This window comes from Anguilla anguilla, chromosome 13 (genome assembly GCF_013347855.1).
Source record: "Anguilla anguilla isolate fAngAng1 chromosome 13, fAngAng1.pri, whole genome shotgun sequence".
Taxonomy (NCBI): Eukaryota; Metazoa; Chordata; class Actinopteri; order Anguilliformes; family Anguillidae; genus Anguilla; species Anguilla anguilla.
The window spans coordinates 9133931-9155880 of NC_049213.1; positions in this window are offsets into that span (position 1 = coordinate 9133931).

The following is a 21950-nucleotide window of genomic DNA, read 5'->3' on the forward strand; positions in this document are numbered from 1 at the left end:
GTCCACGATAATGCTGCACTCAGTGTTAGTGATAGAGAGGCAGTGCACCTCAAACTCTCATGCCTACCCATTCCAGGATGGTATGCAGCATTTTGGACTGGAATCAGTAATGATCACTGTAGCTGAAGTACCTGCACTCCACAATGTACTTCCCAAACATCAGTGAATACTTTCCACACAGCAGGCCACACAGTATTCCTGGAAATAGCAAGACCATATGACAAGAGAGCATGTCTCCATTTGTTGACGACATAAGGAATGGTGGGTGATGTAAACCCAACTCTGCACCTAGTTGATTGAAGCTAATTGTGCTCTGCCACTGAAGGCTCCTGGTCTTTACTTACTATACTGGGCTACTGAGTACATCTCCAGGATCCAGCCAGCATGCATGACAATCTCCTCTGTCTAACTAGCCACTCTAGAGCCCAAACTCCTTTGTCTAACTAGCCACTCTAGAGCCCAAACTCCTCTGTCTACCTAGCCACTCTAGAGCCCAAACTCCTCTGTCTACCTAGCCACTCTAGAGCCCAAACTCCTTTGTCTACCTAGTCACTTGAGAGCCAAAAATCCTTTGTCTACCTAGCCACTCTAGAGCCAAAACTCCTTTGTCTACCTAGTCACTTGAGAGCCAAAACTCCTTTGTCTACCTAGCTACTTGAGAGCCAAAACTCCTTTGTCTACCTAGCTACTTGAGAGCCAAAACTCCTCTGTCTACCTAGCCACTCTACAGCCCAAACTCCTTTGTCTAAAAACATTCCACGGCAAATGTGCTAGCCTGGAGCATTTATGATGATGTAATCAGGCAGAAAAAAGAAGAAGGAAAAAATGAAAATCCCATTTATTGTGGCTTTATTGTGTGGACGTGTGACGCTGTTTGTTGAATTCTGTCTGTCGAAATGGGGTCAGAAGGTGCAGAAAGGAATGTATTTAAGGGCAGAGAGTTTGTGTTTATTTCTGTAGGGAACCCTGGAAAGTGCCAAAATCACTTGGAAAAAAAGTGCTGTATAAGCCTTAATTTGGCGGGATGGCATATCTGCCATCCCAAAATAATCTTTCATTTTGGGACAAGCCCAGTATGTGAATATTATAAGATTGAAAATCAGGAAACAGTTCAAAGCAACCTGGTGCCAAAAGTTCAAAAGTGCTGCCTCCAGTCCCAAATACCATATATTTTAGTGAAATCAACGCCAGTCATGAAAGCCAAAGCATCTGTGCCGACAACTGTGGTGACAGGCCTGGAAGTGATTGAGACTTTTGTGCCTTTTCACATTAGCTTGTACCCCGTGTGTCCATCCAGCTTCTGTTGTTTTGGGGTGGAACTTGTGCCAGCGTTACCGTATGGTCTGGATATGGGTCAAGGCAAGCTTGTAAAATGTTCAGTTTTTTTTTTTTTTTTGTAGAGGGGCATATGGCAATTCAATTTCAACCCATTTTGCAAAATGCAATGCAATTTAGCATGTACAATCCCCCCCCCCCCCCCCCCCCTTGTTTCTCAGGAGCTGGACCATAGACAGTGGTGTCATAGAAACAATCCACCCGACCAGGCACAATCTGCAATCTCTGAAAACAACTTGTAGCAGATGCCATGTCACAAGGCACTTCAGAAAAAAGGGAAAAAACCAATATGTGTTATGAAAGCAGTGAGATCCATGCTATTTTCGAGCGACTGTACTTAGCAGTATGTGCACAGCGGGTAGAGAACAGAACATTTTACTGAAGACTTCTTGATGCAATGCAGGCAGGTGGCTGCCTAGCACAAAGTCAGCTAGCTGGGGCATTGGCTAGTGGTGCCAACATTTGCTCCTGTGCCGTGCACAGCTGTTGACAATGACTTCCTCTTCTGCCATTACAGGTTCAATCTGAGCTGCAAGGTGGTCGTAGCTTCCTGCCCTAGCTTTTTTTACAGTTATGATTGCTAAAGTGAGCGTGGGTTTGCCTTTCCCACAAGCTGGTCCCTTCTGTCCTGGCTGCGTGCAACTGAAATCTCAGATCACCGTGAGCTCACATGACAGGGTTGTTTATGAATGCAGCAGGGCATTAAGGCTGGTCGTTGTTTAATGATGTGATGCAGCTTGAATAAGGGGAAAGCAGAGTGGTCGTGGCACATTCTAATTCACCCTTTAAATGTGTTATATATCTTCGCTCACATCCCCCCCCATACTCATACACTACAACCTCTATGCAATAATAACAACAACAACAACAATAATAAAAACAGGTGCAAAGCACAAAGTGAAGTATATTCTAGTTATCCACAGAAAACTCTGTGAGCCTTGGACTAGAGCGTTTCCAACAGACATTTAGTTCATGGAAGCTGGAAAATGGCCACGTAGAAAAGGTGGTTCTTGACATTTCTACCACACTGTTGTTGTATTTTTATTGAACTTAGCAATTCCTGCCAGCGAATATCACTTCAACAAAATGTGAAGATGCGTTTAGCTCTCTTTAAAGGATCTCTGTTATTTTGGTTTGCCTGTGTGGAGAATACAAAACTTGTCTAAAATTTCCATTAAGGTCCAGCATTACATTTTTCCTCTTAACTTATTTTGTTATGCAGGGGATTTTCTTTACCTTTTTTTATTTTCCTGTAAAAATCCAGATTGATTTCTAGTTATAAACATTCATGACTTGCACGACAGGATAAATTAGGTGTAAATATGGATCATTCAGTTTGCGTGCGTAAACCTTTTTTCAGTAACAGAAGCTGTCATGTCAGAACACAATCATATATAAGCACATAAAGGTAAATGCAATTGAAACAATATGAACAGCAGAGTAAAGCTAACAGCAGGGAGAGGGGGTGTATGTGAGGGAGGTAGCGTTGCATGAAAACATGTTTCCACTTGAGATCTGAGCGAGGTAATGCTAGTACAATCAGTTTGTTGAGGTAGGGTACAGTTTTGGGGCCATAGCACTGAAAGATTTGACACTTCGAGTGAACAGTCACAAGATAGTAGATCAGTATCAAGTTTTTTTAAAAAACTGTTTGTAAAATAGAATTTTATGGAAAGGAGGCAAAGTTCATAGCTATTATGCCTATATTAACATTACAGGCATTATGGAACTATTTGCTGCCTGAAATAGTTGTCTTGACAAAGTTGTCCTGACAACCCCTGCTTTTTATATCAGACCTGACAGCCACAAGAGTTAGCTAGCTGCAGTATTTTCGCTGCTCTTTCTCAGTGATTGCAGACTTTGTTTGGTAGGGAGGGGTGGGATGGGGAGTGATATGAACAGGACTGCTTGCTTTGCTCTTTTTTTGTATTTGGGTAGAGGTAGTGTATGTGTATTTCTGTGTTTATGTCTGTGCTGACATATCAAAGTCTGCTTTTATACTTATTCTCTTTGTGGTGGGATGGGGGATGCGACAGGACCTCAACATTCTTTATTTTGTTGTAAAATTCTTTGTCATGCATTCTATTGTTTGACTGATGCCCAATTTGCTAAATGAACAGCTTAGAGAGAAAAGAGCGTAAGCCTTTTAAGATATTTGCATAGGAGGAAAATAAATATAGCTTTAATACAAAAATCACATCTTTTTGAGAGAGTTGTTCCTTGTATTAGGAACAAATTAAATTAAGTTTTGTCTTTTTCCTCCTTTCACAAGAAGTCAGGGAACACTCACAATAAGAAAATGCAATCTATCATTTTCGATTTTTGATACTGGTGGTGATGTGGAGGGTAGACTAGCTTATGTTGAAACAATGATTGGTAGTACTAAAGTAGCATTTATTTCTGTCTGTTCCCTGAACACATACGATCCACTTTTTATTAGAAGTCTCACATTCATGTTACTGGACCTTTCTGAATTCTGCCTGGCTGTTGGGGGAGACTCCAATGCAGTCTGGAAGCATCAGATTGAAAAAGCAAAAAAATAACAAAGAGAATGACAATCTGCTTCCACATCATTACGCAGGTGGGTCCTAGATGTCTCTGTCATTGACCGATGGCATTTCATTAATCCCTCTTCAAAGATTTTTTTTTTTCTTCTTTTATTCAGGTCGACATAAATCTTTTTCCAGAATAGATTTTATGTTTATCTCCTCGGTTTCTGCGGGCCCCCCAACAAAAATGGTATATGCCAACGCCCCTGAAGATGGCACTGATTAATGTGCGTTTTGTACTTAATGATCTCATTGTATTGACGAACTTGGACTTTTTTGACCAAAACTTGGCAGATGTGCGAGGAACAGGGTTCTTTCCCTGAACTGTGCCCCACAGATGTCAATTCAATCAGTATTCCCAGGACATCTGGGCATGTGGTTGCCTTGCTGTTGTATTTGGAAGGCGTTTTACCTGCCACGTGAATGTGCTAGTATTTATCACATCTTTTGAAGTTCAAATGATCAAAGCTGGCGAAATTGGTTCGTTCTACGGAGATGCAAGCAGATATAATTTCACTCGTATGAAAAAAAGACAAGAGCCCCACCAGCTGTGATAACTACCACCCCATCTCGTTTAAATGCTAGAAAGAAGAGTTCTGGCGAGGCGAATTGAACCATCGCGTATCTGGTGCATCATGAGCAGCCTGGCTTTATTAAATTCCTTCTTGCCTCTGATGATGTCTGCCACCTCTTGCATATACTCGAGGGTGCCATCAATATACCTTCTCCCTATGCAGTAATATCTCTAGATGCAGAGCATGCTGTTGGCCACATGGAATGGCATTATCTCTGGCAGGTACTTTAGCTTATGTGTTTTTGAGTGCACTTTCTATCAGTGATAAAGGTCCTCTTTTCCAACCTCGCTGCAGTGATTCAAACAGCTACACATTTTTCATTCCAGTTTGGACTATTAGCTTAAATTATCTGCCAAAACCATTCTCCCATTTCTGTGTTTGACACTGGTCATCATATATCACTGTATGCAGATTAGTCTACTCTATGTTAGTGATGCCCCTAACTCTCTCCCCTATCCTTGAATATATTCTCTGGTTTTAGAGAAATATCAACTACAAGATCAATTGGTCCACATCAACATTACTCCCCTTAAATGATGCAACAAATTCCATCAATCTCAATATCGATATCCCAACTGTTAAAACATACAAAAATCTTGGTATAGATGTATTCTGCTCAACTGACAGAATCACCTCCGACAATTATGGTAATGCACTAAAATCTGTATTAGCTGACTTGGCAAGATGGGCATCAATACACCAATCCATTCAAGCATGATTTTCCATAATAAGGATGAACATTATGCCTAGAATAAATTTTTCAGCTCAATGATCCCTCTTTCTCCGCTAGCAGGCTACTGGAATAAACTTAATGGTGCACTCGCAACGCCCAAGAACTACATTTTCAGTTCTCCAACTCCCAAGGAACATGGGGTGGTCCAAACTTACATAAACTTCAAATTTTACTTTTGGTCTGTTACCAGGCTACCTTAATAACACAACTCATTTCTGTCTTGCGTTCAGTAGAGAAAATAACTGATTTGACTCCAAAATAGCACCTCCCTCTACTTAAATAATTGTTTATTACAAATGGATGGAAAACCAATTTCCTTTCCCAACTAGTTAGAAAAAGGTATCAATAAATTATCAGACATTGTAACAGATTCTGCACATTTCAGGATTTTAAAAGGCATATAATCTTCCTGGTACTTCTTTTTTATTTTTACAGTTGCACACTACCTTCTGTGAGTTCCCTGGAATTCAGTCTGGACAGCCACCCATTACTATTTACATCTGGTATTATTCATGGTCTCATTTCAAAATCATATTCTCTGCTCACGTAGATGACTTCGGCAGAGGTTTTCAGTTAGCAGGATGTAGAGCTGAAGATCAACTGGAGTGTGGTCCAATATCCACCTTTCTTCCAGAAATCCTGACCATCAGATGATCCACTTTAACTTTCCTCCAATAAGTTCCTATCAGACCATTCAGCTGTCGTATTCAATTCTGATTCTCACCTAGCCCCTCTGTTTTGTTTGCTGATTGGATTTTGTGGTTAACCATTCGTTCTCGACCTCGACTCTCACTTTGCCCTCTGCTTGCCGTACAGTGCTCCGATTAGTTAATGTGTTCCCAGCTGGACTACAAATCCATACATTGAGACACAAGTTTGTTATTTTGCTTTGTTATTTTTCCTTTGTTATTTTTCATGGTACTCTGGGTGGAGATTTAACACTCCGTCGGGGGCGTACGCTATTCGGGCGTTTGGTTTCAGACTATCAGCTAACTGTCGGAAGTTCGGCATCCAAAGCTGCCCCGTGCCCAGTACCCTTCAGAGATTAGCCAGCTTTCAGTTAGATTTGGATAAACAGGTAGGGACCGAAGTTACTGGTTGGTTTGCGGTATGTTTCCCTTACTAATAAACGTTGATTATACTGTAAAAATTCTAGGATAACCGTATTCTGCCAGCGTTAGTTTGCATTTTTAGACCCAGGTCCGCTGAGCTACTCATCACAAATTACGTGACTAATTGGGGGCTCACACTCTCCCAACTCGTGTACGCACAGCTTACTCTGTTTGCCGTTAGCTTTGTTAGCCAAATGACATTGATACGGAACAACAGCTGCGTAAATATTATGATCAATAAATAACACAGATGTCAGAACAATATCTGTGTTTATAGAACACAGTGTGTTTTTTCCCTCCATTTTGGCTGTTCTTATGTGTGTAAAAAATGCAGAATCCTTCATTAACACGACCTCTGAGTAACCTGTTGAACACAAGTACATAATTAAACGTGTGTTAGTTGCAGGCCTAGATTTAACAAGTTTTATTGACTTGTAGACAGTGCTTTGAATGTGTGAGTAATTTGGCATTTTTGTCCATTGAAAATGTGTTTTCAGATGATCTTTCCTCTGGTGATTGTGATTATGTCGCGAGATGGCGATTCTACTACGCTTGCCCCATTCCAACCCTCTGTTGTTCTTACTGCCCTGGCAGTGTTGTTAAACTCCACCATTATGGGTAGCATTAAATTGCAAACTGAGTACTGTTTCAGTATAATATAGTCCGTAGTCAAGAAAAAAGATGGACAGACAAACTTTGTAATGTGTTTTCTGTCATTTATGGCCTATGTGTCATACTAAAACGTTTCATTCATTAGATTTGTTTGGGCTATTTGGGGTTGGCATTTGAAACCTCAGGACAATTACTCCATTGTAAAAATGTATGCATACAGGTGAGTATGCTAATGTAAAGACACATTTTCTTTTCAAGTCATTTAAGTTCAAACCCGTCCTATATAATATAATAATATATAATACATAATACTGAGGCCAGCTCTCTCAGTTTTAGTTGCTTAATAAATTAGTCTCGGCCCTTGACAGGGATTTTAAGAATAAATTTAAAGTAATTATGTTAAGTATGTTGTTTTCCTATTTATTCTGAGGGACATAAATGAACAAAAATAAACTGAAAAAGGAAAAAAAAAAAAAAAAACATTTGTGTTTGGGGACACCCTTTCAACAACACGTTCCTTTCACATAGGACTCATAACAGGAAACTGTGGCAGAGATGCCAAATCTCAAAACTAGTGTTAAATTAATTAAGAACCTGATCAAAGCTATTTAGGACCTCAGAGGGAGAACTGCATGCCTTGAGGCCCAATACTCAGAAACAGCTTTGGCTTTAGAGGCATGCACGTTGTAAAATGGATGATGTAAAGATACTTTAAAATTTTTTGTTGATACCGGTTGTTTGTTAGGGAAAACGGGTTGCATCATTCAAGCCCTTTCCATGCATATAAGGCCAAATATTGATTTTAACCCTAAACTCACGTGTCTCCACCAAAGGCAGGAATATAGAATCGCTTCCTCAAATCTGATAAACAATCCGTTCCTAATGCTTGCATTTACAATATATATGTGGAATACTCTATTTTCACGTGTGCAAAGTGCAGTATTCAGTTACTGGCTGCTGTTCACAAATTGGAGACTTGTTTGCACAGGGCATTTCATATGGCCAAGGATCGGATGCCCTACAGACAGTGCCACACCTCTCACCAACCTTATCTATTCTGAACATTAGAATTCTGAATACTAGCTTATCCTGAACACAGTATTATTTTTTTCAGTATAAATTGTTTATGTTTACTTATTTATGACAGAATTGTGATGTTAGCTGTTGGTGGAAATACAAGCTATTAGGAGCTCCAGGATTCCTTTCTTTATCTTAAGTTTATCTTTCCTGAGTACAGAGCAGTCATGTACTTTAATTTCCCCATATTGTCACTCAGTGTTAAATGCTTTTATGCTGCTAGAAAGGCATGAATCGTGGGATTGCACTGTTCTGAATGTTAATGGTTTGCTCAGCAAGAAGCGTTACAGACTCCTGTCTCTAAATAATTTTTTTTGTGCACATTGACCACTACAACATACTGTACTACAAGGTTTGGATCATTATGGAAACCCGGTTCAGTCCAGTATGGACCGGTTCAGTCCGGTATGGATGGTCTACTGCAGAACACATTTCAAGCAGCTTAAGAGAGTTAGTCTGAGTGTATTTCAGAAGTCTGTGGAATCAGATTTTTCTTCTTCTTCTTCTTATTCAGCTGATGGTACTTCCTAGGCCCTCCGCCCTTTGCCCGCCTCGTAGCCTCTGGCGAGCAGCTTTTCCCCTCTCATTCCCCACACTGAGTGACCGTGGGCCTGCTTAGCATGCAGCAGTGCTCCCCAGGGATGGCCGGAGAGAGAGACAGAGAGAGAGGGGGGGAGACACAGAGAGAGGGGGGAGAGAGAGAGACAGATAGAGAGAGGGAGAGAGACAGAGAGAGGGGGGGAGAGAGAGACAGAGAGAGAGGGGGGAGAGAGAGAGTGAGAGGGAGACGGAGAGAGAGACAGAGAGAGATAGAGAGAGGGAGAAGGAGACGGAGAGAGAGAGAGAGAGAGAGGTGAAACGCTATCTATGGGGTTCCCTCTCCGTCAGGGATTTTCCACTGTTGGGACAAACTTCTCCAAAGTTTCCCTTCTTTCTTTTTCTTCTGATATGCTCGTTCTTTTCTTTACATCAGTCTCAGGTTTTCAGTTTCTGTTTTTAAATTTTAAAAAAAAGTCCCTTCTGCCTTTTCTGGGGACACACCTTCCTCATTGTGCCGTCCATTATTTATTCAGTGCGGTACCCTTCGTTTATTAATAATGCACTTTTCCTGAATTCAAAAGACTGCCGCATCGTGTTGCTTTCCATTTTCTTCAATGAAAGGCTGAAGGCAAATTTTGCTATCATAAATCGAAACCCTCACGAAAGCGGGAACCACGAGAAGAGAAGAGTCTGCATTTTCGCCGAATGCATCCGCATGCTCTGGCTTTAAAGGCGGCTATGTAATTGAACGTTATTATTTTTTAATGACGGTGGGATTATTCATACATTGGCAGCGACAATCTGAAGTAAAGGCCCACTGAATGAATTGCCTGAGCTATCCTATTGGCCTTGCCTGTGTGTGGCACATCACTGATGTTCGCTTCAGCGAGAGTGTGAGAAATGTGCATGAAAAATCATTTGGTGTGTGAAATTTTGTTATGAATGATTCTGGACAATAACTATTGAATACCAATGTATTTCTTCCCTTTTCATGAGTGGCTATACTAGATAGCTGGCATGTTGCTTTAGTTTTTTTTTTTATTACTTTACTGGAACTTAGCAGAGACTCTTTCTTATCCAGAGCGACTCACAATGCAGAAGAAGTGCGAAGATCAGGGATATAAGTGCCATAATTCCCCAGATGGGGAAAGTATTAATCGCAAGAAAGACAGAGAGTGCAAGAAGTGCAGACTTGATTGACAACTTGCCAACTACCATAGTGAACATTAAACTAAGTTATACAAGACAGTCAGGTCAGGTGAATTGGGTATGCAGACAGATTGTGCAATGATGCCTCATTCACATCTAAGCTTTTGTTGGACATCCCTTGGGTTGGTTAGGAAACCAGTTAATTTCTTCACTGTATGACACCTCAAATGAACATGACTGTCTATGGCTCTATGACAAATGACAGAGTGTGACAGTCATCTCTCTAATCCCCTGGAAATGCAGTTTTAATGGATAGGTCACTTTCTGGTGATTTGAAATTTTTAGTGTGTGCTTTCAATCGGCCCAGACAGGTTTTGTGTGTGAGGAAGGATATTTTGGATACTTTTGGATACGAAATTGGATTGACAACGACAAGTACAGCGGCATTGTGGGGTTTGTGGTTTAAAGCAAGGATGTAACTCCAAGCAGGTTTTACGTCAGTACTGCATTTTCTGAAAAGTGAGATATAGAAAGACCAGCAATGTAATGTTGCTTTTTTATTTATTTCTGGATTTATATTCACTTTTGTGCAATGTGTTTGTCCTCGTGCAAATATAGGCACTACTTTTTATTGTTATATTTATATATTTTAGCACTACGCTTTTGTATTATGTTCACTAAATGCAATTATTATTATTATTATTATTATTAATAATAATAATAATAATAATAATAATAATAATAAAAAATAAATAAAAATAATAATAATAATAAATAATCAGTTGCTATGAAAATAAAATATGTAGTGATGGCTGTGGAATTTTCAACTGGTGGTGGCCTGTGCAGTTGCTATGGGCAACCTGAGCGAGTACCAGTGTTTGACAGGACTGTCTGTTCTGAGAGGTCCTAATGATTTCCATAGCAAAGATACACAAGAATGTGAAAGGGTTGTAAAAATGTTTCATTTTTGCCCACAAACACAGCGTCAACAAAGCCCTTTTGATAAATGTAAAAATGAGGCTTGCTTACTTATAGAGAACAACAATTTGACCCCTCAGGTAAGAGGCAGACACTAAACTAAATTAAATCTGTTGTCTTTGTAGCTCCACAGAAGTTTGGCCCTAAGCAGAGCGAAGGTACATCTGTAAGTCTGTAAAAGAAAACAAAAAAAAACAAACAGTTTAGGTAAAAAATAACTTCTGTTACATTTCATATTAAATGTTAATTTATCTTTACTTTACTTTACTTATTTATTGCTGAGTTTTATTGGTCATTAGTAGTCCTGCTTGAATGACATTCGTTTTACCAGGGGCGGTAGGGTAATTTCGTTTTGCATCGCTACTCAGTGATTTTTTTACACCATCTGACTCCGCCATGTTTTTCACACACTGCCAATGAACAAATTCCAGGCTGAATTACCTATCGTTGCTCAGCCAACTCAGGGGTGCGCTGATAAATTTATTATCATTCGAATAGACTCCTCTGTGATTTTACAGAGCGATAAGTAAAATATTTTGGCTATTTCGTGTGGGAAAACATTTTTGGCCACAGCCATGTACCATATTTTCCTATCTTCCATTGTGTACATATCTGAAACTGCTCCAAGGATCTGAATCAACAGCAAGTTAATATAGAAATATCATTCTAGCCAAATAGCAAGCCAGCATTATGCTAGGTCCACTGTTGCTCATATAACTTGGTATTAAATGCCAATTCCATCTTGGGTCAGTATGGTCTTGCAGTATGTTTTATCATAGATAACTAGCTAGCCATTTATGCTTAAAACTGCAGATATACTGTTGTGGCATCATTGTGGTGAAGCTGTATTGAGTACATATAGAGATGGGAGCCGACTGTAGAGAAATATGGACAAAGTGACTGTGATGTCACCCATTGACTTTCTATGGGCTTGTGAAAAGCGTTCTGAAGCCACAGAGGTGCAGTTTTTGTGTCGCCATGTTGTACAAAGTAGAGCCGGAGACTGCATGGTAGGGAAAATGGGGAGCCTTATAAGGTCATGTGATTGCTGAGCTCATCAGTGCTATCTTTCTTCTTAATAATGTTCCAAACAGTTCATTTGGGTCAGCCTAAAGTTTGGCCTATGTCTCTGACTGTTTTCTTATTTCTCAGCCTCATGATGGCTTCCTTGTGCCCTTTCATTTGCACAACTCTGGCCCTCATGTTGATACACAGCCAATAACAGACTCCAAATGCAATCAAAATGCTAGAATAAAAACTAGATACTGAAAACTCTCTTACACCTGCACTAAAGAAGCAATTGAACACACCTGACTAATCAGAAACATCTGTGAAGCCATTTGTCACAAATATTATGACGCCCGGGCGGCACGGTGGTGCAGTGGGTAGCACTGTCGCCTCTAAGCAAGAAGGTCTGGGATTCGAATCCTGGCCTGTGCCTTTCTGTGTGGAGTTTGCATGTTCTCCCTGCGTCCACATGGGTTGCCTCTGGGTACTCTGGTTTCCTCCCACAGTCCAAAGACCCGCAGGTAGGCAGATAGGTGCGAATGGTGAGTGAACAGTGTGTGTGCCCTGCAATAGATGCCCACGGTGTATTCCTGCCTCTCGCCCAATGCACGCTGGGATAGGCCCCAGCACCACTATGGTCCCTGCCCAGGGTAAGCAGGAAAATGAAAATGCCTTTGCTCAAATGCACAATTGAACCACGTGCAAAATGTTTGATTACAAATCTAAAATTGAGCAGTGCAGAGCCAAATCAATAAAAATATGTCTTTGTCCCAAACATTATGGCACTCATTGTACATACACTGAACTGCTTAGCTAGCTCGGTGCTGATGTAACAAGATATTCAATGAAAAACAAGTTTTATTGTCATACGTCATTATCATACACTTTCTTTCACTTTAACACATTTGTTGTAGCAGCTGGGATTTTTGCTAACATAAAGTGTAATCACATGACCATGATCAATGCATATACAGGTTTATCTGCCAGAGAAACGCAATCATACTCTATGAATTTTCGGCTATCCGAATTAAGGAATGAATGAAATTGCACAGGAGCCATGCAAATGATGTTTTATTTCACAGCTCCCCTGATAAAAACTAATCCCGTCTGAATAGGGCTAATGAATAGGGCTAATTTAGCTTTTTAACAATACAATATATCAATAAATCAAATCACTTTCCACATTCCATTAAATTAGTAATGCCAAATATCAAAGATGTCGACACATAATTGGTTTTTGGGCATTGCAACGTAACAGCAACATAGTGTGTGCGATGTTTGGCCGCTGCCTAATTGGTACATTAACTGCTGATTGGTTTACTACCTCCTGGGATTCGTTCCAGTACCTTGTGCAGCATATGTCACGTCATGTCAAGGCTTTGATTAAGGTGGAAGGAGACACAGCCCCAAATTAGGTTTGGCTCCTTACTCAGTTTCTAGGTCATTTTAAATGTAAATCTGTTTTCATTTCAAACACCCCCCCCCCCCCTTAGGGTCTCCTGACATTGGGAAAAAATAAGAATCTGGAGGTGTTTTGCTCAGGTAAGCATATTTACTTTGGTGCGATTCTAAACTCATTTAAATAAATCTCTGAAACTCAATTTGGTTTAATTGAGCCGTATTTCGCGAGCACCTGCAACTGCATTAGTGACTGACATTAAGCTGTTGTGCCACACGGGGCTTCAGAGCGCTTCATAACTCTGGATTTAATTCAACATATTTTAATACGGCACCATATGGACTACACAGACTATGTAAAGCGCTTCTCCGGTACTCTGAAGCTGACTGAAATACAGCAAAGAACGAGCGACTACTGAGCAGATTGCGTCTTCTCGGCCCCACAGCTTCTCAGGTGTGGAGTTTTACAAAGCTTGTTATTATTACGATTATTACCACCGGGTATTATTTTTTAATTGCGCCTTTGTACTTCTGCGAGGGACGTTTCGGCTGTTTACAAAGCGCAGTTCACCTGAGCAACAGCGCTGCACATAAACACAACTGTTAAAATTAAACATTCATCAGGGTGCTGCAGCGGGTTGGATCTGCCTGAACTACAGTAGTTTAGAGACGGCCCGCTTCCGCGGGGAACAATAACTACGGCAATGAAATATTAAGCGTTTGCTAGCATCCACGCCAGAGAATGTTTTATTGAGGCACACACCTGTTAATCAACACGTGTGCTTTCTGAGCGCACAGACAGTGCACGGCAGTGACTGATTAGACATGTCTTATCGTCGGAGAGAGTGATTGAGAGTGATCTGTATGAGCTCATTTTTATAGATTTACTTGTTACGTAAAACTCTTTGATTTTTCGTTTTATACGTGCTTATTCTTTTTTTGAACATATCAAAACGGATACGGTCCAGGCAGCAACCGGCCTGAAGGTGCTTCCTCCCACCCAGACCCAGGCTTGCATGCTGAAACGATTCGGTTTACAAAATAAAGTGAAAGCAAATAAGAGCCAAAGAGCGCAAGGCTTTCCTCTCACCCTGAGTTATGACCCGTCAGAAAGCGCATCGCTGACTACACTCAAATCTGCCATATTTGGTCGGCTGGCCGCTCCAGTGGGCGGCAACCGGGGTTCTCGTATCCTTACAGGCTGTTTTTTTTTTCTTTCTGTATGCCCCGTGTTGCTGCCTGATTTGTGCCCTGCCAAACTCATCGATTCTTTCCAAATTAGAACAATTACTGCCGCCTGGCAGCTTTTTTCTGCCTTTCATTAAAAATGGCTCTGTCAATACCTCTGTTTATGCCAAGATTAATGTGATCTCTCGCAGACAGGATGTCATTAGGTGATTATTTCATTCCGGATCGGCAACAGAAAGAAAAGAGGAGAGGAGTATGAAAGCGGGAAGGCAGAAACAGAGTGGATTTCTCCTGAATTCGCATGCCCAACCGAATCCGCCCCGGAACCTCTCAGGGTGTTTAAATTCATCCGCGGAGAGACGAACCTCAGGGGGCCATTAAATCGGTTTGTTTTTGCAGGAAGCTAATTGCAGCTGAAAATCAAAATGTAAGGATTAGTACAAACATTAGACACGGAGTCTCAGGCATTTAAACGTAAAGCAGATGATTTTCTGCTCATGAGGTTATGCTCTTAAAAGAGATAATGCTAACGGAATCACCACACAGCCAAAGTGAGGCAAGACAAAAAGTTAAATACCTACAGTATTTTGTTTGAATCTCACATGGAAACACATAAATATTTATCTAACTGCAAAAGATTCACCTTCTAACGACTGTAAAGACTCAGGTATCTGGACCCCCCCACCACGCGGTCCAGCCCCTCTTTCGTCGTCGCCTCCACCCTGCCCACTTCCGTCACCACCTGCTGCTCCCCACACCACCACCACCCGGCCCCGCCCATCATCTGAGCCACTACCTTAGGACTGTCATTTAGCTGCCACCAATTTGATCGATGTAAACATTGACTGACTGACCATGTTGGTCACCAATCTACACCCTGAGCCGACCAGAGGAGGATGGGTTTCCCCCTTGAGCCTGGTTCCTTCCGAGGTTTCTTACCATCTGCCACAGGGAGTTTTTCCTAGGCACTGTTGCTTCGGGCTTGCTCCTGTGGGGGTTTAGCCAGGGTTGTCTGTGAAGCGTATTGTGACAATTGCTGCGAAATGCACTACATAAATAAAATGTGAATGATTGAGGTAAAATGAGACATTTTTCATGTTAAAGTTTCATATTTTACTGAAGTTATTTATTATATGATATATATTTGCCAAAATACAGCATTTAAAGTTCATGTTGTTTGCCCCTTGGTATAGCTACAGTTTTTCCCTTAGGTCTTATTTTCTGGAGTGTGGTGGGTAGTCTGGGGGCCATTCATTTCTTAAATTACTAAGGGGAAAAAGAATGCTGTTCAGACAACGCAAAGAAAAATGAAAGCCATCAAGACATTAGCCATCTAATTTTGACATCAAATCATTATGGGAAATCGATTACTTGTTAAAAATATTTTTCTCTGAGCAATTGCATTAGTATATAATAAAGAACATAACTTTACATTTTTAACCATATAATATAGCTTGTAACATGTGTTGATTATTTGCTACAGTTGTGCTTATTTTATTGCTATTCATTATCAAGTGTGCCAATAATTTCAGAGCTCAATATACATTTGGCAATATAAGGTGTTCGATCACATGAAAACTAGCCATCAATAGCAGCTAGATAAGAAGTAACAAAGGACATTTTCTCCTACTGAAATGTGCAGAAGATGTATGACTATGCAGAGCTGACAAAGACACAGGAAATATAAATATAAGCAATACTGTACACGTGTAATCCACAGTGGCACATGGACACTCAGCTGTATGCTCATATAAAACCAAGACCGTTATCACTGACTATCATCTGACATGCTGCAATCTTCCAAAATATTCATGAAATATTTCCTGCACTGAATTAAGTGCATTGAGGGGCAACCTATCTCTTTGTGCTTCGCATGTTAGCTATATGTAAAAAAGGTGTGCGTATTTATATATATATACAGAAAACGAAATGCAAATTTACTGCTCATTTTTTTCCACGGGACAGCGAACAGGGGCTTTTCAAAAAGGGAAGAGCGTTTTCCTCCCTGAAATAAAGTGCGGGAAAATGTCCTGCACCTCGGGCAGTCTGCGGCTGTGGAAAATGAATTTCGACAGCTGCAGAGGCCCAGATAGCGACATTGTGCCACGGCAGCAAAAGGTCCCCCGCCGAGCAGGGTCCAGGAGGCCCACAAAAGTCCCGTGTCAGACCTTTTTCCCCCGGCCGCATTGTTCACGCTCCTTCCCGGACAGGGCCTTGTCAGAAAGTTGTCATGCCGAGTCAATAGCCCCCAACGCCCGATATGTACAACAGGGCCGGTACAACCACCGATAGTGGGCTGCACACACAGCCTGACCCTCCTCCATACACCGCATTTTACCTTCAGACCTGAGTAGGAGGCTGGAGTTGGTTGCGGTATGAATATCAATATATATGTCTCCTAAAATTGTCATTCAAAAATGTGTTGTTGACAATGCTTAGTTAGCTTGATAGTGAAATGTGCATTATGAGCCCAGCAGTGGCAAACTTGTCTGCCAATGCACAAACACTATGACAAAATCTGCAGTGACTGTTCTTTTTACTGAAAGTTGGGAAGGATTCAACCCAACTGTGGTAACTATTGGAGGCTTAAATAATGGATCTTTTCCATCTTCTTAAGTAAATTTCACTGAAGATACAGACATTAAATGAGAGTGAGATAATGTTGGGTGGAATCGCAAGTTGGACAAAGTGTCTGGTGTCTGCTGTGCCACTGTCTCCAGTAGAACCCCCACGGTGCATGACATGCCTCCTCTGAAGCAGGCAATGCCACCTGCGACTGTTTATCACGCCGCAGTTTGCGAGTCGAGCAGTCACACAAGAGCCAATGGGGCTGCTGGCACTCGTGGTGTGGATTCGACACCCAAACCATGGGGCCCATGTGCGCTCTAGAACAGTGACTGAACAGATACCAGATTGTGGGATCTGTTCCAGCATATAATTCCCAGCATATAATTTTTCCCGGGCATTTCCAGTCTCATCACATGACTATATGTCATAAATTAAGATAGCAGCTAGCACTGAACTGTGTCGATATACACTCTATGCTAGTGACCCAGGCCTAATCACCAAATCTGTGCCCAACCACACTAATGGTTTCCTGGATGAATGGAAGAAAACTCCTGCAGCAATGCTCCAACATCTAATATAAAGCCTTCCCAGAAAAGTAGAGGTTGTTATAGCAGCAAAGGATGGACCAACTTCATATTAATGCTCATCATTTTTTATAAGATGTTGGATGTCAGGTGGCCACATTCTTTTTGCCACGTAGTGTATTACATTATAGGCATTTAGCAGACGCTCTTATCCAGAGCGACTTACACAACTTTTTTACATAGCACTTTACATTGTATCCATTTATACAGCTGGATATATACTGAAGCAACGCAGGTTAAGTACCTTGCTCAAGGGTACAACGGCAGTGTCCTTACCCGGGATTCGAATCTGCGACCTTTCGGTTACGAGCGCAGTTCCTTACCCACTGTGCCACACTCCGTCCCTGTATGTGCAGGTATACATGATATGCTTGAATACATTTAATAACAATTTCAAGAGTATGTATCTATAGTAAGCTAGCTGTTTGCATGATAGCTAATGTATACACTAGCATTAATGATAGTAAGTTTCAAAAGGCTATCTTGGTTTTTTCACAAATGTTTTTCACAAATCAAAAAAATTTTTTCCAATACATGGATCTGATTGGACATTGCTCAACTTCCTGCTTGTCGTTAAGCAGGGATTGCTTATTTGTCATCTGAGAGCAACAGAACTGGAAATGCTTAGGATAAATTACATGGCGGGAAGATTTACACCCTACACCATCCATGCGCTAGAACAATGCCTTAACAGGATGAGCCACCCTGCAGTTCCTCTTATTTATTACCAGAAGAAATTGCATTTATAATTGAAACACGATGTCCTCTGGTTCGGGGGCCCTCTCTGCCAGTCTCTCAGCGCGGTGAGGAATGACGCTCCCTGATTTAACGCTCATTGATCCCTCACACACACGCACAGCCCTTGTCTTCTGTGTTGTGCAAGATAAACACCCGCAAGTCATTTATTACGGTGAATGGAGGGGGAGTGAAGTGTTTAACTGGGGGGGGGGGATTAGCGGCGCTGTGCTCTGGCTACGCACCCCTCTGCCTGGGTCACGGCAGAACCCGGTGACTGATGGCTCTGTTCAGAACCGCTCCCGTCAACGAGTGGCGGCTGTAGGTCGCCTCTGCAGCCTCGAGTCAGCGGAGGTGTGGCCACAGTGTGCGTGTGTGTGCGTGTGTACGTGTGTGTGCGCGTGTGTATGTGTGTGTGCGCGTGTGTGTGTGTGTGTGGGTGTGTGTGTGTGTACGTGTGTGTGTGTGTGCGTGTGTGTGTGTGTATGTGTGTGTGGTCTGTGAATGTGACCCTGTGCAGTCCTACAATACCGACCTGGCTCTGCCCTATCCAACAAGGACATCCAGTCAGAATATCTGATTTTACAAGAAGATAATATCTATTCAATGGGGTGTCACTTGATATTATGAATGATACCCTTTTGTTCAGGTAATGAAGTCAAAGCAGATAATTTGGTTTGCATCTGCCACAGTATATGTAGAATCAAATTCTAAAATCCCCATTATAAATCCTGTAATGTTGTTTGCATAATATATCCTTTTCTCCCTTTGTGTTTGGCCACGTTGTAAAATATATGATTTGAGAATAAACAAATGTCTCTTTATTGCCCTCTCCATACACAGCATACACTAGAAAAAGAGAGTGAAGATTAAGTTGGTGAGAGAGAGAGGGAGAGAAAGAGGGAGGGGGAGGGTGTGAGAGAGAGAGAGAGAGAGAGGGTGGGAATGGGAGAGAGAGAGAGCTCGAGGGTTGGTAGGGCGAGAGTAAGAATGATAGCGAGCCAGGGAGATGCAGAGCACCAGAGATTGAGTGTGACAAAGGGAGAAGGGGAGAGAGATTGGAGTTTATTGAGCGGAGTCACTTAATGCCAGCGGCACCGCGGAGCCAGCGGCTGCGAGCCTTGGTTGTTCCAATTAATCCTGTTAGAGCCGCCCGGGAGGCCGCAGCCACGGGGGCTGGCCCCGCCTGGAAAACACCATAACACCAGAGCCAGAGGGGCACCGCGTGACCTTTACCGCCGTTCCCAGCAGACCTGCGCCTCCGCTAGCGGACGCTACTTACCGCTGTAGTAGCCCTGCCAGGAGAATTAGCGGTTCGGGTTCTGCTGCTCAGGTTCTGTGGCTTCTCTCCGTTAGCTCGCGCGACTGGGTCCACGTCGCCCTTTTTTCACGCAAGGGAAGACTTCCTTTCGTTCAAGCGGAGACGATGAAAGGAGGATTTAATATGAATTTTCCCAAATGGATAAAGCTCCGGAGGAAGACGGAAAGGGGCTAGATCCGAGCTGGGAACGCTGTCCCAGGAGCGAGAAATGCACATTTGACTCAAATGGCGTCTTCTGCACTTTAAATGCAGACCACCTCAGGTCTCAGGTTGTATACAGTGTCTGCCTATGGCCATTTGTGTGTCTCAGTGAGAAAGGTCAGCAGGCTTTGGAGACAGCGGAAGCTGATAGTAGACAACTGAACGTCACAGCAGATGTCATACACAATGACGTGAACATTGACCAGGTCTGAACATTGCTTTCTATCAATAATTCTCCTTCTGCTTTTAATTTGGGACACTCAATCGTTTTTTAGGTACGTCCCAGTGCACCAATATCCTCCATAAGTTTGGGAGGGCGCAGACAAACATGTGCTCCTCCATCTAAGTGAAACACGTCCTCCCCCATCTCCACCAAGTGACACCATCCTTGAGTAGTTTTTTAAAATTGTCATTTGGACAAACACATTACAAAAGGGCTGCGATATCAGAATTATTAATACAATGCCAACCTCATTCTGCATTGCAAGCTTTTTTCTCTGCAATGGAATCAGAAAAGGCTAATTTATACTTCTTCACACAAAATAACATTTTCAGCTCAATGTCTTGCACCTCTAGAATTTTGTTTCCACTAGAATACTTCATCTTGCAGTGTGATTGGACAGCCAGAGGGAACACTGAAATTTGTTGTCATTGTTACTTCATTATTTTGGTTTTGACTGGTGTTGATAAACAGATCAGATTATTTATTCTAATAGAGAGAAACTAAGAAGTATTGAATGTATGACGTGGGTACGGACACAGCTAAGCCATTGAACCAGTTGGCTGTCATGATAAAATAGTTTAAATTCATGTCTTTCTTCAGCATGTCACGCATCTGCTTAACTAGAACACATGCTCACTTTTTCTCGTTTGGTTTATGGGACAGATGGACCACCTTCTTTTCTCCATTCATGTTGTCTTTTTTAACGAAAGTAGATTTAAAATTCCTTCCTCCTCTATAATCTCAGCCAGAGGAGGCTGGTCCACGGAGACAGAGGAGGATTTCCCATCTCTGAGAGGCCAGAGGGAAATCAAAATATGAACACAAATAACGGTCAAAATTAGTAAACCATTACAAAATATCAGTGTCATATAAAATCATTTTTCTCGCTTTGGAAAAAATACACTATTGAAATTCTGATTAAAATGCCTCAACAGCAACACCCACGGACAAGAGGGGAAAGAGCAGTCAAGTGGCGATGGGATGGTTCCCTCGTATCCACTGTCAGAGCAGGAGGGGGGTCCCCTTGTTGGAACCGTCATACGTCAGACTGTGAGGTGGGAGAGGGCTGAAACTGACATCAAACCAGGGAATCACTGAATTCAAAATTCATAATTCCTTACAAACTATCCATAAATTACATTCATTGTCCGGCCGGCATGAATTATTGACCCGTATCGCTTCTACCCTTTCTGTCCAAAACCCTTGAACGAGCAGTTCTTAAACAACTAACCTCTTTTCTCCATCAGAACAACCTGCTAGACCCTCACCAGTCTGGCTTCCGATCCGGGCACTCAACAGAGACTGCGCTCCTGGCTGTGATGAAGGCACTTGCCACTGCAAGAGCCTCACGCCTCTCCTCTGTCCTGATCCTTCTTGACCTGTCTGCAGCCTTCGACACGGTCAACCATAAAATACTCCTCTCCACCTTGGCTGGGATGGGCATCGCTGGGACTGCCCTGTCTTGGTTTGCTTCCTATCTTGCAGATAGGTCCTACCAGGTCACCTGGAAGGGGTCTGCCTCTGCTTCTCATCCCCTTGTTACGGGAGTGCCGCAGGGATCTGTACTGGGTCCTCTGCTGTTCTCCTTATACACCAAATCTCTTGGTTCAGTTATTAATTCACATGGCTTCTCTTATCATTGTTATGCAGATTACACGAACTCTTCTTTTCTTCCCTCCCTCGGCCACACAGGTCAATGATAAGATATCTTCCTGCCTCGCTGACATCTTCCACCTGGATGGCCAGCCACCATCTGAAGCTCAACCTCAACAAAACTGAGCTGCTCTTCTTCCCATGCAAGAACTCCTTACTACGTGAGCTCTCAATCACGGTTGATGGCCTCACAGTGACTGCCTCTCACTCTGCCAAGAGCTGGGGGGTGGTCCTGGATGACCAACTGGACCTCAAGGAGCACATCAAGGCAACATCATGGTCCTGCAGATTCCTTCTGTACAACATCAGAAGGATTCGACCATACCTGACGACGCACTCCACCCAGCTGCTCGTCCAAGCTACGGTGACCTCTCGCCTTGATTACTGCAACTCTCTCCTTGCAAGCCTGCC